Source organism: Lissotriton helveticus, chromosome 10, assembly GCF_964261635.1.
Source record: "Lissotriton helveticus chromosome 10, aLisHel1.1, whole genome shotgun sequence".
In the NCBI taxonomy this organism is placed as follows: domain Eukaryota; kingdom Metazoa; phylum Chordata; class Amphibia; order Caudata; family Salamandridae; genus Lissotriton; species Lissotriton helveticus.
This window is the reverse complement of record NC_136071.1, coordinates 97,421,018-97,439,123: the sequence shown is the minus strand read 5'-3', so window position 1 is coordinate 97,439,123 and position 18,106 is coordinate 97,421,018. Positions and strand designations below refer to the sequence as shown.

The following is an 18,106-nucleotide window of genomic DNA, read 5'->3' as shown; positions in this document are numbered from 1 at the left end:
CATGCAAGCCATATTCACAACAAATAATTATATCAATCGTAAACACATATCCGGTTACGTGGATCTTGACTGTTTATTACCTTTCCCATAATTTTATCTGCCCAACAAAATACATTGAATTATCCAATAGGATTTCCATATCCACTCAATAACTCTGCCCTAATTTATCTAAAATACTACAGTACCACCCATACTCTGTCAAATCATTACGACGATTATGAAAGAAACACCCGTGTACCATCCTGCAATGTATAACTGTTACACAACAGAGAGCTATGAATGGACAAAAATCCTAATCCTTTATAGCGGGCAAATTACCGTACCTGATTCTTAATAATACTTGATTAAATTTCCATATTTCATAAATAGTAGCTCAACTCCTAGTACCAATCATTATTATAATAAATATCACTCAATAGCATATCAAAAAATATCCATACTTGAATATACCTTCCCTTCCAACAATAACTCAAATATACAATTACGTCAGAACAATAATACAACTGCAATTGTTACAAGAAAAAGTGTTGTATCACTACGAACACTTATACAGAGGGTCAAACACATCATTATAAAAAGTGATGAAATTCATTTTCCGTATTTAGCCCCCGTTTAACCAATCTACATCGCGCTATCCATCTTGCCTCAATTTGTCTCAACCGAAGGATCATATCGCCTCCCCTTTTCCATGGTGAAACCTTTTCTATTCCATGGAAACTAATCCTAGTCTTAAGGGGATGGCAAACCCTGATATGCTGATAAATAGGTGACTTCTCATCCTTGTTATGAATTGATCTTATGTGTTCCTGAATCCTGACCTTGAGTTTCCTCTTAGTGCTACCAATATACACCATATTGCAATCACACTTGATAACATAGACAACACTCTCACTGTTGCAATTGATGAATTCCTTGATGGTATAAACCTGATTAGTATTATAACAAAATTTCTTCAATTTGTTACATCCATAGTCACAGACATTACATGAACCACACACATAGAAGCCAGATGGACGTTTCGATAACCAATCTGGATCTTTGTCTATCATTGGTTCCAAATAATTTCTGCCAATCAATTCCTTAATAGTGGGACATCTTTTAAAAATGACCTCAGGACGATCCCCAATCACATTAGATAATGCTGGAACTCCCTTCAAAATATCCCAGTGTTTACTAAGTGCCTTGAACAGAGCACCCTTTTGTGCACAATACTTAGTAACAAAGGCTACCTGTCCTCTAGTGTTACCAATTCTTTTCTTAGGGATCAAAGTAGATTTCCTGTCTCGTTTATAGATTCTTTCTTTAGCTTTAATGAGGTCAGATTGTGGATATCCTCTTTCAGTAAGTCTGTCTAGTAATGAATTGAGTTCTCTGTGGAAATCCCCCTCCCTGCTACAATTTCGACGGATCCTAACCATCTCACCATAGGGGATACCTCTAGTGACAGATTTCGCATGATGACTATCAAATCTTAAAATAGAATTCGTAGCAATGGGTTTTCTATACAAAGTACTCTTGATTTTGTCACCTTCAATGAATAATTCAACATCCAGAAACATGATACGGGAGTAACTGTATTCTAATGTTAACTTTACATTGAACTTGTTATCATTTAAGTGACACAATAAAACGAGTCCAAAATAAAATGCTGTCATGCCATTTGCCTGCTTGGGGCAGACAAGCAGGCAAATGGCATGACAGCATTTTATTTTGGACTCGTTTTATTGACGACATCCTCATGATTTGGAGGGGATCGGTTGAAGAACTTCATCAATATTTGTGTCACTTAAATGATAACAAGTTCAATGTAAAGTTAACATTAGAATACAGTTACTCCCGTATCATGTTTCTGGATGTTGAATTATTCATTGAAGGTGACAAAATCAAGAGTACTTTGTATAGAAAACCCATTGCTACGAATTCTATTTTAAGATTTGATAGTCATCATGCGAAATCTGTCACTAGAGGTATCCCCTATGGTGAGATGGTTAGGATCCGTCGAAATTGTAGCAGGGAGGGGGATTTCCACAGAGAACTCAATTCATTACTAGACAGACTTACTGAAAGAGGATATCCACAATCTGACCTCATTAAAGCTAAAGAAAGAATCTATAAACGAGACAGGAAATCTACTTTGATCCCTAAGAAAAGAATTGGTAACACTAGAGGACAGGTAGCCTTTGTTACTAAGTATTGTGCACAAAAGGGTGCTCTGTTCAAGGCACTTAGTAAACACTGGGATATTTTGAAGGGAGTTCCAGCATTATCTAATGTGATTGGGGATCGTCCTGAGGTCATTTTTAAAAGATGTCCCACTATTAAGGAATTGATTGGCAGAAATTATTTGGAACCAATGATAGACAAAGATCCAGATTGGTTATCGAAACGTCCATCTGGCTTCTATGTGTGTGGTTCATGTAATGTCTGTGACTATGGATGTAACAAATTGAAGAAATTTTGTTATAATACTAATCAGGTTTATACCATCAAGGAATTCATCAATTGCAACAGTGAGAGTGTTGTCTATGTTATCAAGTGTGATTGCAATATGGTGTATATTGGTAGCACTAAGAGGAAACTCAAGGTCAGGATTCAGGAACACATAAGATCAATTCATAACAAGGATGAGAAGTCACCTATTTATCAGCATATCAGGGTTTGCCATCCCCTTAAGACTAGGATTAGTTTCCATGGAATAGAAAAGGTTTCACCATGGAAAAGGGGAGGCGATATGATCCTTCGGTTGAGACAAATTGAGGCAAGATGGATAGCGCGATGTAGATTGGTTAAACGGGGGCTAAATACGGAAAATGAATTTCATCACTTTTTATAATGATGTGTTTGACCCTCTGTATAAGTGTTCGTAGTGATACAACACTTTTTCTTGTAGCAATTGCAGTTGTATTATTGTTCTGACGTAATTGTATATTTGAGTTATTGTTGGAAGGGAAGGTATATTCAAGTATGGATATTTTTTGATATGCTATTGAGTGATATTTATTATAATAATGATTGGTACTAGGAGTTGAGCTACTATTTATGAAATATGGAAATTTAATCAAGTATTATTAAGAATCAGGTACGGTAATTTGCCCGCTATAAAGGATTAGGATTTTTGTCCATTCATAGCTCTCTGTTGTGTAACAGTTATACATTGCAGGATGGTACACGGGTGTTTCTTTCATAATCGTCGTAATGATTTGACAGAGTATGGGTGGTACTGTAGTATTTTAGATAAATTAGGGCAGAGTTATTGAGTGGATATGGAAATCCTATTGGATAATTCAATGTATTTTGTTGGGCAGATAAAATTATGGGAAAGGTAATAAACAGTCAAGATCCACGTAACCGGATATGTGTTTACGATTGATATAATTATTTGTTGTGAATATGGCTTGCATGTATCAACTCCGTAGTGTAGTAATTCTTAGCGTTTTTGATTGGTTACCTATAATAGGACATTGCGACTTCATTTTTGATTGGGTAGGACGGGTCCGGAAACGGAAAGAAACAGTGGAAACACTGAAATCCTTCAGGATTTTTCAACGTATTTGAACTGGCTGATAACATCAAGTAAACTGAAATAAATAGTCAACATCCACGTTACCGGATATGTGTGTAAGATGGATTGATTTAGTTTTGTTAATATGGCTGGTCGGCATTTACTCCGAAGACCAGTATTTCTCGGTGACTTAGTATGGTAAACCGGAAAGGATATCAATACTCATTCTGATTGGTGAGGACGATGTCGGAAACGGAAATAAAACAGTAGAGATCCATGTAACCGGATATGTAGATATGCATGACATCTATTTCCCTTATTTTGAGTAGCGGACGTAAGTGAGAACTATCTTTTGAGCTTTTAACAGATTATGCAGGGCGGACCGGGTAGGAGACTCAAGCTGGCGGGAATTCCGTTTAAGAAATGAGACAGGAGGGCTGCTTTGATTGGCTAGTATTGGGTTTAAATGGTGACGGGTGAAATGGAGCATTTGCACGCTGTGGATGGAAGACGCCAGACGTTGCCTGCCGAGACTCCCCATGTCACGAAACTACTGATATTGTTACCAGGTAAAATGGAGGGTGTAGAGGCGAGGGTCTCTTAGTAGAATTAGATGGTGGGTCTTTAAGTTGAATGTCTAAGAACCTAGAGTCCAGACATGATTTTCTAAATACTATTTTTGTATATTTTGTGTTTATCTCTGTTTAGGGACGGCACTTGTGGAATACTTTGATATAAGGTGAGGTGCAGTATTAATATGTTGCAGTAGGGTTTTAGAGCTGGTATTTACAAAAACAGATAGATGTCTTGCATATTTATTTAGATAACTGCTCAGCCTTCTCTTCCAATAATGACCAGTTGTTGATCCTCGAGTAGAATAACTCTTAGTATTTACAAGTTTAGTGTCAGGCTTTCTTCAACTAACTGATCAGCCCCTTTTTTTATAAATGCCTCCACCTTAATTTCACAGTGACTACAAAGACTAAGCATTATTATCTGGGAAAGATAAAGAAGGGGAATTTCGGGCTAAGATTGGGCCAGTAGATAAATTTTCTTGAGGTAAGAAACTCATTTCTGAATAAACATTGCAATAATAAGGTGCTCAGTAAATTTGGGTTTTGGTGCTTTATGTTTCCTTGGTATTTTTGTAAGGACCTATCAGAGAATATATGGTTGGGGTACACATGTAGTTGTTCAGAAATAGTATCATTCAGATATAAATTATTTTGAAGATTATAGGTGTGTACTCTACTTTTTAGTTATGTCTAAATATGGACTGTTACATTAGGATTTGGAATGTTCATGTATTAAAACTCAAGGATTAGAGCTGTATTCCAATGCTATTTATTTTATCATTAGGATATTACTACAGTGGGAAACATATTTGTGGAATTCGGAATCAAGATCTTTTGTATATTCTCACAGGAGGTAGGCCTCGCACTTTTTCTTTTAATTGTCAAATCCTTTTTAGTCATGGAGTTGATGGGAGAGTATACATTACGTTTTGTTAATATAACAGAAATGTTTGTAATTGATATTCTTCGATTCTGAGTAGATTGTCAAATAGGCAGGTGTCCTGAAAATGTAAAATTGTTGACAAAAATTTGTTGTTGTTTAGTTAATTGTGGTAGGATTATGTACCTAAAATACCTGTGATTAATTCTTTTTTATGTTATTTTCTTGATAATTACAGCCCTGATGATGTCCACCTTTGGACGAAACGCGTCGGCTGTACTGACAATGTATTGATTCGTGATTGAATGAAGATGTATCATTGATTGAACATTATCATCTCTGTTGAACAAAGATTGAATAAAGAACATTTGTTGGAATTCACTTTTGTGAACCTTGTAATTTCACCTGAACACTGTCGCTCCCTCAATCTCTTTTGAATTCTTGTATAGCATTTATACCGTCATCATGTAGAATACTTGTATATAGCGCTGTTACGTCCAGTGCAATAAGTAAAAAATCTGGACCCCACTCAGTGTCCTTGATTTTGTTAATAAAGTCGCTGGTATCGCGCACATATGATGGCAGCGCTTTCACCAATCCCTGTTAAAAGAAATCAACATTAGTGGAAGTATTCTCTAGCAGACTGTCTCGGGCAGTAATAAAAGGGTGGCCTGGAGGTCTCTTGGCGTTCCTATGTATTTTAGGGATAAAGTATATTGATGGAATAGTGGGGTTGTCTTTTCTCAAATATTTGTATTCATCATCACAAATAAGATCCCTTTTGCGCCGTCCAGACAATTTGTTGTAATATGCCTGGTATGTTGACTTCAGGATGTTAATGTTGGTGCGTACATAACATCCTCGATCATTTAATTGGCCGAAGGCTTCTGCCTTGTAATCCTGCTGGGACCATAAGACTATGTTGCCCCCCTTATCACTGTTACATATGACTACTTCTTTATTAGATTTTAGTTTGGTCATAAGTTGTTGGTATTTCATGTCCTCAATGCAATAGTGTTTTTTTGTCATGTTGACCTTCTTATTCAATTTTTTAGTTTTGTTGGTCACTACCTCATGGAAAGTGTCTATTGAGTCGTGTACAGCAATTGGCATGAAAGTGGATTTGGGTTTAAAATTGGTCAATCCTGTGGGTTTGGAGGTCGTTTCAGTTGTTAATACGGTTGAAGGTTGGATTTCATTTGTACCTCGACTGGATGTATTGTTCCATAACTCCTCCAAATCATTAATGAGGTTTGTGGTAGTCATGGATACGGATACCTGACTTGATGGCATAGTTTCGTATGTCAGGTTGCCTTGACTGTTTGTGTGTTTTTAAGAGTGTGGAATTTTTTCAATTTAAGTTTCCACACTCCTTTGTAAATGTCCATCCTGGCATTAGCGTAATCAAAATTGTGGGTAGAACAGTATGACAAACCAAGGCTCAAGGTTTTGGTTTCTTCAGCTGTTAGGATGGCAGTTGATAAGTTAACAACTGTTTGGTTTACCTTTTCCTCCAATATCCCCTCGTTTTCTTTTTGTAATTTCCTCCAGTGTTTTCTGTTTGCTTTACGTCTTTGACCACGTTTGTAGTTTGTCCACTTGCGGTTATATTGCGTGGGGCCCTGGGTCTGAGTGTTGCCAGCCTCTCTTCGCATAAAAAATTCATTTCTTCACCTGGAGATGGTTTGTTTTATATGGCTCCAACACTGAGATCACGCATATCAGTTTCTGATTCACTGCCTGTTGAGGGGCATTGACCCATTGATGATGTCTCACTGTTGCCATAATTCCTCCTTTGGTTACTGATAATACTGGGTATCCGCAACCCACGTGGAATGCGCCCTACTTCAATGTAACGTTGAAGCGAGCGCGATTCCCACCATTTACTCTGCTCCAACTTCATTTTTTTCTTCAGTGTTTTCATTTTGTATTATATTGAGCTAGTGTTAGCAGTGCTCGTTGGTTCCTTATTCCTTGTGCTCTGTGTTGCCTGAGGGGTATCGGAGAACATCTCCGTAGCAGCCGCCTCCCTCTCACGCAACATGTCGGATGACATTTTCAGGAACTATATACACTGTCAACCGATCACGGTGCAGACGGACTTTCACAAATGTGGCCATGCCGGAGATCGGAGCACTCTCCTCCACCCCTGAATACCCGCGTAATCCTACCTGGTACCGACCAGTGTAGCTTCCTCGTCAGCCGACTCGGGAAGGTTGTGGTTGTGTCCAGGAAACCTTCGGGTTCAGGGAGGTTAGGCGTCCGGTTCCTTCTTCGGACAAAAGTTACCACCAGGTTGGCCCCGGAAGTGCTGTCCCGCTGTGGGCGCCAACCACACACACACACACACACACACACACACACACACATATACAACTGCCTAGTTGAACTGGGCTTGGCCTGTCCCCCGGGTTTTAAAATCATCCACACCCCCGGCCGAAGAATCGTGGTGTTGGAATTGGCATCATCTACTGCGAAAAGTTGGATTTTTTCCAGCTTAAAATCAGCGAGGTATCGGGCTTCGAGTTAATGGGTTTTTCCCTCAGAAACCTGGAGAGAACACTGATCTGGAGGGTGTTGTGCTACCGGCCGCCGGGCTCGGCTTCTTCTCTGCCAGAGTTTCTTGACTTAGTGTACGATCTATCTAATACCCACTCGAAGCTGCTAGTCCTGGGTGACTTTAACCTATGGCAGGGGGGTCCTTTTGACGGAGCGCTTACTTCACTCTGTCAAGCCCTTGCTGACATCCAACTGCAGCAACTGGTCCGCTCGGCGACTCATAGGGGCGGTCATGTTCTGGACTTGATTTTTGCTGGCGCTCACTCGGCAGTGATTAATGACATCTTAGCCCAATGCTGGACCGATCATGCGCTTGTGGCTTTCTCCTTATGTTTGGGGTACCACTCTTCTGAAGTTGCCGGGGTGGGACTTTCGAAACTGGGCCGACCTTGGTCGCGATTGCTCAGCTCATCTCCGTTGCCCTCCTTAATACCTGCTAACTTCTGCTTGAGGAATTCAGTGGAAGAAAGTTATTCCTCCTTATGCCGGTCTATCACTGACTCGCTGGATAAGATGGTGCCCCTTCGCAGAGCGAGAGTGAGAGTAAACCGGGCTTCTCCCTGGTATACGGAGGAGCTACGACATCTGAAGCTGAACTGTAAACGGGCGGAGAGAGTGTGGAGAAGAGAGTACTCCACCTCGGCTAAAGCCTCGTTTAGGCTCGCACTAAGAGGCTATAAGGATCAGATCAAGCGGGCCAAGGCGGCATTCTTAGAAGCCTCCTTGACTCAGGCGCCTAATAAATCTCAAGCCCTGTTCAAAATTGTCAAGGACCTGTCACATCTTGCTTGTGCGGCTAACACGGTTCGTGCGTCGCAGGCTCTCTGTGACTCATTGGCATATGCTTTCGAGAAGAAGACTGCTAAGATTCTGGAGGGCTTAATACACCCTTTACCTGCGGCTCCCGGCCTGGGAGCTCCGGCTGATATGCCCAGTCAATCTCGGTCAGGTGCTGCTGACCTTGATCTGGGAGCTCCGGGCAGTTCTCCCAGTTGACCCCAGCTGGTCTGTGTGGGAGCTCCGGGGGAGCGGCCCAGTCGACCCCAGACGGGCATTGCTGGCCTTGGTCTGGGAGCTCCGGGTAGCTCACCCAGTCGACCCCAACCGATTGGTGTGGGAGCTCCGGTGGAACTGCCCAGTCGACCTCAGACGGGCACTGTCGCCCTTGATCTGGGAGCTCCGGGCAGTTCACCCAGTCGACTCTGGCTGAGGTCTTTCCCTTCTCCTTCCTTTGAGGAATTCTGTAAGGTGGCTCATTCGGTGTCCTCAGGGTCTCCGCTTGATCCGCTGCCCCCCAAATTCTGGAAGGTTTTCCACGCAGAACTCTTTTTGCCTTTGTTCTCGATCTGTCTCCAATCTTTGGAGTCGGCATCGGTGCCAGAGTGCTGGAAGTTAGCAGTAGTATCACCTCTGCTAAAAAAGCCAACCTTGGATCCGGCCTGTCTTTCCAACTACAGGCTGATCTCTTTGCTCCCTTTTCCGATTAAGATCTTGGAAAAGTGGGTGACCCGCTCACTCTCAGGCTTCCTGGAGAACATCGGGTGGTTCGATGAGACCCAGTTTGGCTTCCGCCCCGGACACGGGACGGAGTCCGCGCTGGTGACCGTGTTGGACAACCTTCGTTTGCGTGTCGACAGTGGTCGGGCAGCCTTTTTAGTGCTGCTCGACATGTCGGCCGCGTTCGACACGGTCTGCCATCGGACCCTGGTCAGGAGGCTGGAGGAGTGTGGGGTCACTGAGGGGGCTAGAGATTGGCTGATATCCTATCTTGGTGGCAGGCAACAGTTGGTTTCACTTCCGCCATTTAGCTCTGAGCCAAGGAGTATAGGACAGGGGGTTCCACAGGGCTCGGCCATCAGCCCTATATTGTTCAACCTGTACCTTCGCCCTCTAGTCCAGCTAATTAAATCTTTTGGTGTCTCGGCATTTAATTATGCCGATGACACCCAGCTGGTCTTCTCCTTGGAAGGGAACAATGCGGTCTCGCTGGACACTTTCCATCGCTGCATGGCAGCTACAGCGGACTGGTTGCGAGCTAACTCTCTGCAATTTAATAGCTCGAAGACGGAGGTGCTCCATTGTTCCACTGACCGGATTCCACGGGCGCTCCCTGAGAACTTTTGGCCCAGTACCTTCCTTGAACCAGTGCTGGCAGCGGAATCAGCTCGTAACCTGGGGGTAATGTTTGGCCCTAACTTACAACTTGACATACATGTCAATAAAACCACTGCAACATGTATGATGCTGCTACGCATGTTACGCAAAGTCCTGCCCCTTCTCCCCGCTCAAGCCAGGCCGGAAGTTGTCCGTGGGACCATACTAAGGCGTCTTGACTACTGCAACGGGCTTCTTCTGGAGGCTCCAAAAAATCTGTTGGGGAAGCTACAGCGGGTGCAGAACATGGCCGCCAAGCTGGCTCTCTCCCGCCCTAGGTCCAGCTCTTCCACTTTTGCTCTAAGAGACCTACACTGGCTCCCGGTAGGTTTGCGGGTACAGTTCAAAGCTGCATGCTTGGTGTTTAAAGCTGTACACCTTTTGGGCCCCATTCCTTTGCAAAACATGTTCGCGTGGTATTCGGCTCCACGGCTCCTTCGTTCTTCATCGGCCCACCTCCTGGTGGTTCCAAGGTTTTCAAAGAGTGAGGATGGGTGGTCGCTCCTTTAGCGTGGCAGCGGCCAAATTTTGGAACTCCCTCCCACTTTCTCTGAGGAGCTACAAGGATTATTTTCCGTTTAGGAAAGCATTAAAAACTTACTTATTCCCAAAAACGGCCTGAGCGGTTAAAGTGCATGGTTCCTTGATCAAGCGCCAGGATGCCCTTTGGGTGACAGGTTTTGCGCTCTATAAATATATTAAATAAATAGTAGACTTGCAGGTGGATCTTAAGTGGAAGCGCTGGACTGTTTTTGTTAATGCAGCAGGGGCGTCTGAGGAAGACTTTTTGTCGAAATGCATTATGCCTTACCTGCGTGTCCAATTAAAGGCTTTTCCTGAACTCCCCGCGTGTGCCTCTTCCTACAGTTCTGCTGGAGGGTGTCTGGATAATTATAGCGTCAGCCAGAGACGCTTCAAGAGGCCACATCTGACAAGTTGACTGCTGTATCACTGGCTTCTGCGTGAGCAGTTTCCCTTTTGCAACCGAGGTATCGGATGGCAGCAGCACACCTCCACAAGCGCCAGTCAGGCAGAGTTCACTCACAGCAGTTTCGTGACTTCACGGATAGGTTTGGACATTCATCCAGCCTAGGACTCAGCGGACTTGTGCAGTGGGGGTACAGATGAATGCGGGGACACAGGGAAGCCCGAGGACTTTTATGTGCATCATCAACAGTGCGCTCCCCTCTGCAGTGCACCACAGCCACATGGACGTTATTTTTATTTCCCCGCGCAGCACCAACCCAGGGATGTTGCATTCTGGGTGCTGAAGTGCAAACAGCACTACAACAGGTGAGCGATCACATGGCAGGGGAGGTGCTTTGTCTCACCAATAGTAGACTTGCAGGTGGATCTTAAGTGGAAGCGCTGGACTGTTTTTGTTAATGCAGCAGGGGCGTCTGAGGAAGACTTTTTGTCGAAATGCATTATGCCTTACCTGCGTGTCCAATTAAAGGCTTTTCCTGAACTCCCCGCGTGTGCCTCTTCCTACAGTTCTGCTGGAGGGTGTCTGGATATATATATATATATATATATATATATATATATATATATATATATATATATATATATATATATATATATATATATATATATATATATATATATATATATATATATATATATATATATATATATATATATATATATATATATATATATATCCAAATGAAGAGAAACAGGGTACAAAGTTTCCACGAGCCCACTGATCGTATGCAGGGATGTTTGTTTGCACAGCAGAAAAGGACGACATGTTTCGACCATGTCCGTGGTCTTTGTCACATCTATATATATATCTTCAATGTTCATAGATGCGGAGTTAAAGCTTGTCAATCTACGCTTATCTATGTATGTACTTATGATATAATAATTCTCGATATTCTGGCTAAAATTGGTTTGTACCACAGTATTTTTGTGCTCAGTATTCTAACATACAACAAGTTCAGACTTTGTTCTTCAATCTGAAGCAGTAGTAAATATCTTTTGTATATGGCTGGTCTCTATCTGGAGTGTCACAGTGCACAAGAAACAGTGGAATCGAGTAGTCAAGCATTCCACCCAGAACATTTTTGTTTATCCTAGTTGTCAGTCACCAGTAGCCTGGTGGAAGGTGATACACTTCGGGACACCCATAGGCCTACAGTAATGTAATGCAATGTAAGGGTAACTTCTAATGCGCAACTGTTACTCCGTAGAGTGTCCTTGCGCTCTGCATTATCAATGTAGGAACGAGAGACAAAAGAACAGAATTAGTTATTCAAGAAGGGCTATGTTTTCAGCTTCTTCCAGAATAGAGTGGTGGAAATGGGGCATCTTAGATCAAGCGGCAGATTATTCCATAAGGTAGGACTAAGAAAAGAAAAGGACGTACTTCCCATTCTAGATTTGCAGTTCTGAGGAATTTCGGGTAGAAAAAGATTTGCTGAACGCAGACGTCTAGGAGGTATGCAGAATCTGATTCTCACTTTCAGGTAACTAGGACCTGTTCCATGCAAAGCTCTACGGATGAGTAGTAGAGTTTTGAACGTGATCCCAGAGACGTTTTAATGCATGGGCAAAGTGGGCTCTGGCCCAGGGCCCCAGCCTTTCAGGGGGCCCCCTGACAGAGTCAGCTCCGTTCTCCAAAGTTTTGCCCTAATGACCTTGAATATTGCTTTAACAGATTGTTTTAAATACTGTTTTTCTTTAATTTATTTTTTATGTACCTGATGTGTGAGAGTCTAGTACAGCCATATTGCAGACAAAATGTTGTGTTTATGTTTTATGCAATATACATTATAAAAACTTGCTTTTAGATAAAAAAAGGCCTAACAGATAAGAAATGGGAGGGTATCACAGAGCTTATTTGCAATATTATTGGTGAGCTGCTGCTGTGTTGCACTATTGAAAACACACATAACTATCCCTGAATATTAGATGTAAACACATTTAGGGCCTTATTTATGAGAAGTGATGCATCGCTTTGTGAAAACAGGGATGCATTACTTCTTAGTGCGCCCTCCTTGCAACATGATGGATGCGTCATATTTACTGTACAACGCATCATGTCGCAAGGAGTTACAGATACGTCAGTATTTCCGACGTATCTGTAGGCGCAAAAGTGTTGCATTGCTGGGGTGTGTCTAAAAAAAGAAGCAACTCCAGCAATATGTCCTTTCACATGGGGCAATCCCTATGTTAAAGGGCCTGCATCAGTCTTACTCCGCAGGTGTAAGATATTAACGCAATGGCATCCGAGAAGTGGCGCAATGAGTTCTCATAGATTCCAATGAGCCACTTCTACAAGGCTTTTTGCGGGGAACATACACCCTGCATACATTATACCTGGCGTAGGTATAATGTGGTGCAGGGGTTTACAAAGTGATGCATCTGCCTAGATGCGTCACTTTGTAAACAGGGCGCAACATGGCAAATTTTTTACGCTGCCAGTGCGTCACAAAAAGTGACGCACTGGCTGCATAAAAGTGAAGCAAGGCCTCATAAATAAGGCCCTTAGAATTTGGACAAGTGTTTCTTTGCACTGTCAGGGACCTAATGAAATTAAATGAAATGAAATAGTGTATTTAATAAAGCACACAGCTACTCAGACTAGAGTGTCCTGGCGTGTGACAGCAGGAGGACCCATCAGTTATTAAAAAGCCAAGTTTTTAAGTTCTTCCTGAAAGACAGTAGGTCCGTGGTTAGTCTCAGAGACTTAGGGAGTCTATTCCACAATTTTGCGCCTAGAAACCCGAGGGGTCTGCCTCCAGTGCAGGCACAGCATATTTTAGGCACAATGGCCAGGTTGGCATTGGAAGATCTTAGGGGTCTAGATGTTGTGTAGCTATTAACGCGCTTATTTAGGTAGCCGGCTCCTAATCAGTGAAAAGCTTTTCAGAAGATGGTCATCGCTTTGAAGTCGAGCCTTTCTTTTATGCAGAGCCAGTGTAGAGACTTAAGAATAGGGGATATACTAGATATGGCTCTAGGACTCAGGATGGCTCTGGCCGCCGCATTTTGTACCACTTGTAGGGCACTGGATAGGGGATTTGGGAAGACCGTGGTACAAACTGTTGACATAGTCAAGCTTTGATGTCACCAGAGCCTGCAGCACGGTCTTTCTGCTCATAAGCGGTAACAGTGGCAAGAATCTTTTATGCATCTGGAGTATGCCAAAGCAAGCGCCAGTTAGATTTTGGATTTGAAAGCGCATAAAGAGTGTCTTGTCTATGATAATTCCTAAGTTTATGACTTTCTCCTTTTCCACGGGCGGGGGCGGCAGATCTTTTTGCCATCTAGAGCTCCAGTCAGGCGTTTCTGGTTTACCAAAGAAAGCAACTTCAGGTTTGTCAGGATTGCACTTCAGCTGAATGATCTTAAGCCAGTTAAAAACCTTTGTGAGGCAAGACCTAATGATTGCCCCGTCAAAGGTGGTTTCTTTTTCACATGTAAAAATCAGCTGAGTGTCATCAGCATAGGAACAAATGTTGGTGCCGTCTTCCTCTACCATAACTGCAAGGGGGGATTAGATATGTATTAAAAAGGGTAGGCCTGAGAATGGAGCAATGAGGGACACCTATATTCATGGCCGGACCGAGAATGAGAAAGGGGGGGAGCAGATGTCCTGAAATATGTTTACCAAGATCCATGTTAAGGCGGTTCCCCCCCAGGCTGATGTTAGAAAGTCTCTCCGGGAGCCTCTCATGTGGGACCACATTGAAGCCCACTGACAGATCGAGCAGTGTCAGAGCAGCCTTGCCTCCCTGGTTCAGCTTACCCTTGAGAGATTTAGTCAATTCCAGCAGAGCGGACTCCATACTGTAGTTAGCCCTAAAATGAGATTGGGACACATGAAGGAGCTTCCCATCTTCAATGTGGTTTGGAGGGCCTTGTTTACATGCTTCTCTAATACTTTGGAGAAGGCCGGAAGAAGGGAGATTGGCCTGTAGTTGTCAGGGTCCATCGGTTTGGCGTTAGCCTTTTTTATCAGTGGAAGAATCTTAGCATTCCAACATAATTTTGGCATGTTGCCTGAGGAAAGGGAAGGATTAAAGAGCTGGTTTACCGTGGGGTTTATGGTGGGAGCTAATAGGTTCAGGATATTTGCTGGACATGGTTCGGTAGGAGAGCCAGACTTAATGCTTTGGAGAAGGGTCTGTGACTGTTCAAGCTGAAACTCAGGGAAAGCTAGTAAAGATGGAGGATCCAAGAGGTGAAATTTGCTATTAGAACTAAGGTAGAAGGTCCGTTCTTCCTCTGAGATGTTAGTGAAGGCTTGTTGGATCACAAAGACCTTTTTGTGGAAGAATTTAGCTATTTGCTTAGACAATTCTTCTGTGAATGGCCCTGCCTTTGTGCTGGCTTTCGGGTGGTAAAGGATTTAACTATGCTAAAGATTTCCTTACTCTTATTTTGGGTATTTTCTATCTTGGATTGAAAGATATTTTTCTTGGCTGCCTGCACAAGAAAGTAATGAGCTTTTAAGGTGTCTTTATACACCTTCCGGTCCTCAGGTAGATAGGATTCACACCATTTCCATTCCATTTTTCCACAATTTCTTTTGCTAGATCTGAGGGAATCGCTAAACCATGGAGGTGGTGGGGCCGACCTCTTTGAGGAGCTGGAAACAACCGGTACTGCTGCACCAATGTTGGTTAGGAGCCATGAATCTATTGAGAGAGCGTCCGACTCGGGGAAGCCAAACAGCTCTAGTGAGGAATGACTAGGGGCGCCTGTTAACATTGGATGGATATTTTATGGAACGTCCTGTAATTAGAGACCCTCTGCGCTGCGTTAGCCCGAGGGGCTGTAGCAGTTGAGAATGAAGAATTTTATTAGGAGTTTGTCAGATCAGGTAATAGGGAGAGGTAGGCTTACTCATATGCCAAAGATGTGAAAGATTTGGGCCTCCCTATCTCGAGACCAACGGTCCCGACCCCCGCGCACTGTAGCTTTAGGTTATACCTTTTTGATTAACACAAAAAAAAATGTGCAAATATAATCTTTATACTTATCACATTCTTAATGTTTTATTTCGACACCAGAATGCAAGCTCTTATTGCAAAATAATCACAAAAATGAAAACATATATTTACATTACATTTCTCACAATTTATACATAAAGAAATTAATTTCCACAAATTCTTCTGTGATTCCTTTTTAGGCGCTCAATGCATTTCGGGCCATGCTTGACCCTTCATCAGGAGCCTGTTTCATCTAAAAAAACAATGCAACACATCCATCAGCGACCTCTCCAGAATGGAGAATTCATGACAATCATTTGAATGTTGTGAACATAAATGTATTTTGCGATGCTCATAATACCATGTGGGAAGTGTGTGTGCTTAATGAAGCTTAAAAAACCTACACCACACCAATGTGCTCAAAGCAAAAATGAAAAAGCAACCATGCTTATGCTTACATGGTCCTGCCACTGAGTGACCTTTGCAATCTGTGAGAAAAAAACACAACTATCAACTCCTGCTTTTTCGAGACACAAACAATAGCTCACAACGTATGCCGAAATAATCAACTCTGCCCTTACCAGTACAACAGACTTCGCTGTTCCACGAGGTAATTCCCAAAACGCCGGTCTCTCCCAGGACCCTGAATGACTCTCTTGATTGCCTACCACCAACGAAAAATAGGCGAAAATCAGTCTCCGGTACATTTTATAGCAACTGCCTGATGTGAACTCTACTCGTATGTCAGCTCACTTTCTTAATCAGTTTATCCTCGTAGCCATTACACTCCACCCTGACGTCTTCTGCAAACCTTTGGGCCTTCTCATGGGTGGCAGTAGAAATTGATGGAAACCTGTTGCAGGCCTGCAGCGTCTCCAACAAGGAAATTGTTTGAGAGTTTTTCCATTGACCATATGTTTATTGAAATCCCCCAGAATAAGGCAGTTGTTGTATTTTAAGTCCAGGGATGTGGTGGCTGTATTAAGCATAGTAATAACATTTCCAATTGCACCGGGAGGTCTGTAAATCAGAAAACCAGCTATTCCATGATAGGGGCTAAGGTACAGCGGAAGTCTAAGGACTCTGCGCCCTCGATGTTTTTCCTTCGGGATGGGAGAACAGTCTTAGTTTTTGATTGTAAATTATGGCAACACCCCCCCCTCCCACTCGGTCAGTCCCTCCTAAGGATTTTATAACCTGTAGGGATGGCCGAGATGATAGTAGGGTTGGAGGCTTCAGACAGCCAGGTCTCAGTGAAAAATAAAAGATCAGTCTGTTCGTCTAAAAGTTGGTCATAAATGTGTGGTTCATGCTTTTGAATAGAGCGACAATTTAAAAGGGTGGCCGATAAGTCCTCTGTTTTCTTATTATTTGTACACTTATTGTTGCGTGGGAGGGTCTTGGATGCGAGTTTCCTGGGCTGGAGGAGAGACAAGTTGCACTTTTTGCATCAAAAGTCTACCTCCAAGCTCGGATCAGCCGCTCTACACTGAATGCCTATGACGCAAACTGTATCGCTAATGCAGCTGAGGAAGCGGAAACTGCATGGGTTGACGTGAGGAGCCCAGCAGTAGCCCCAGCCCCCCGCACAATCGATGAATCACCCGTGGCAGACCAGGACTGAAGGAAAAGCGAGATGCGAATTGGAGCAGCTAAGGAGGTGTAGGCAAACAGAATCATGTAAAGTGCAAGTGCGCATAGGTAGGAGAAATTGTTAAAAAGCACAGAGTAATTCAGTCACACATATACAATTTAAAAAGTATTATAAACCTAGTAGCAGGGCAGGAAACACAAAATCCTACCGTTGTCAGCTGCGCGCGTCCGTTTGCATCAGGAATATATAGGCTAATGCCTACGATGCAAACTGGATCACTAACACAGCTGTGGAAGAGGAAACTGCGTGGGCGGAAATGAGGAGCCGCGGCGGACCAGGACTGGAGGAAAATCAAGATGTCAATCGGAGCAGCTAAGGAGGCGTAGGCAAGCAGAATCAAGTAAACTGCAAGTGTGCCTAGGTAGGAGAAATTGTTAAAAAGCATAGCGTATATAATGCAAGTCACGCACGCTGAAAGAGGGATCTAGGATGCGAACTTAGTAGCAAAGAATGGGACGGTGTATATTATAGGGCATGGCACACGGCAAGCTATATGGCAGACAGAAACAATCACCAAATTAGCCACCTACTGGTACTACACTCGAGAACGCATACACCAAGCCAACCCCGCACAAAGCTCAGAGTAATGGAGAGGATGCGGGAAAACCGGAACGTTGGCCCACCTCCTGTGGGAATGTGAGCATATACAAAAGTATTGTTCTCACATCATAGACGAAATTGATAAACACCTTGACACGGAGCTTCCCAGATTCCCTGCCTATATTCTCTTGGGAGTGCTGAATCCCCTAACATATCCTCTCAAGTTCAGAAGAGGGCGCCAGATAGCGATAGCGCTAGGTACAGCCTCTCAAAACATTTTACTTCACTGGAAGACTCCTC

General features: G+C 43.1%; 1 long non-coding RNA gene across 1 annotated transcript; it reads left to right on the top strand.

Annotated features, from left to right (window-relative positions):
* The first annotated feature begins 4,209 nt into the window (after positions 1 to 4,209).
* LOC144785190 (uncharacterized) lies at positions 4,210 to 5,309 on the top strand. The gene is made up of 3 exons (XR_013601804.1): positions 4,210 to 4,241; positions 4,473 to 4,561; positions 5,196 to 5,309. It is a non-coding gene; the product is annotated as an uncharacterized LOC144785190 (long non-coding RNA).
* The last annotated feature ends 12,797 nt before the right edge of the window (positions 5,310 to 18,106 follow it).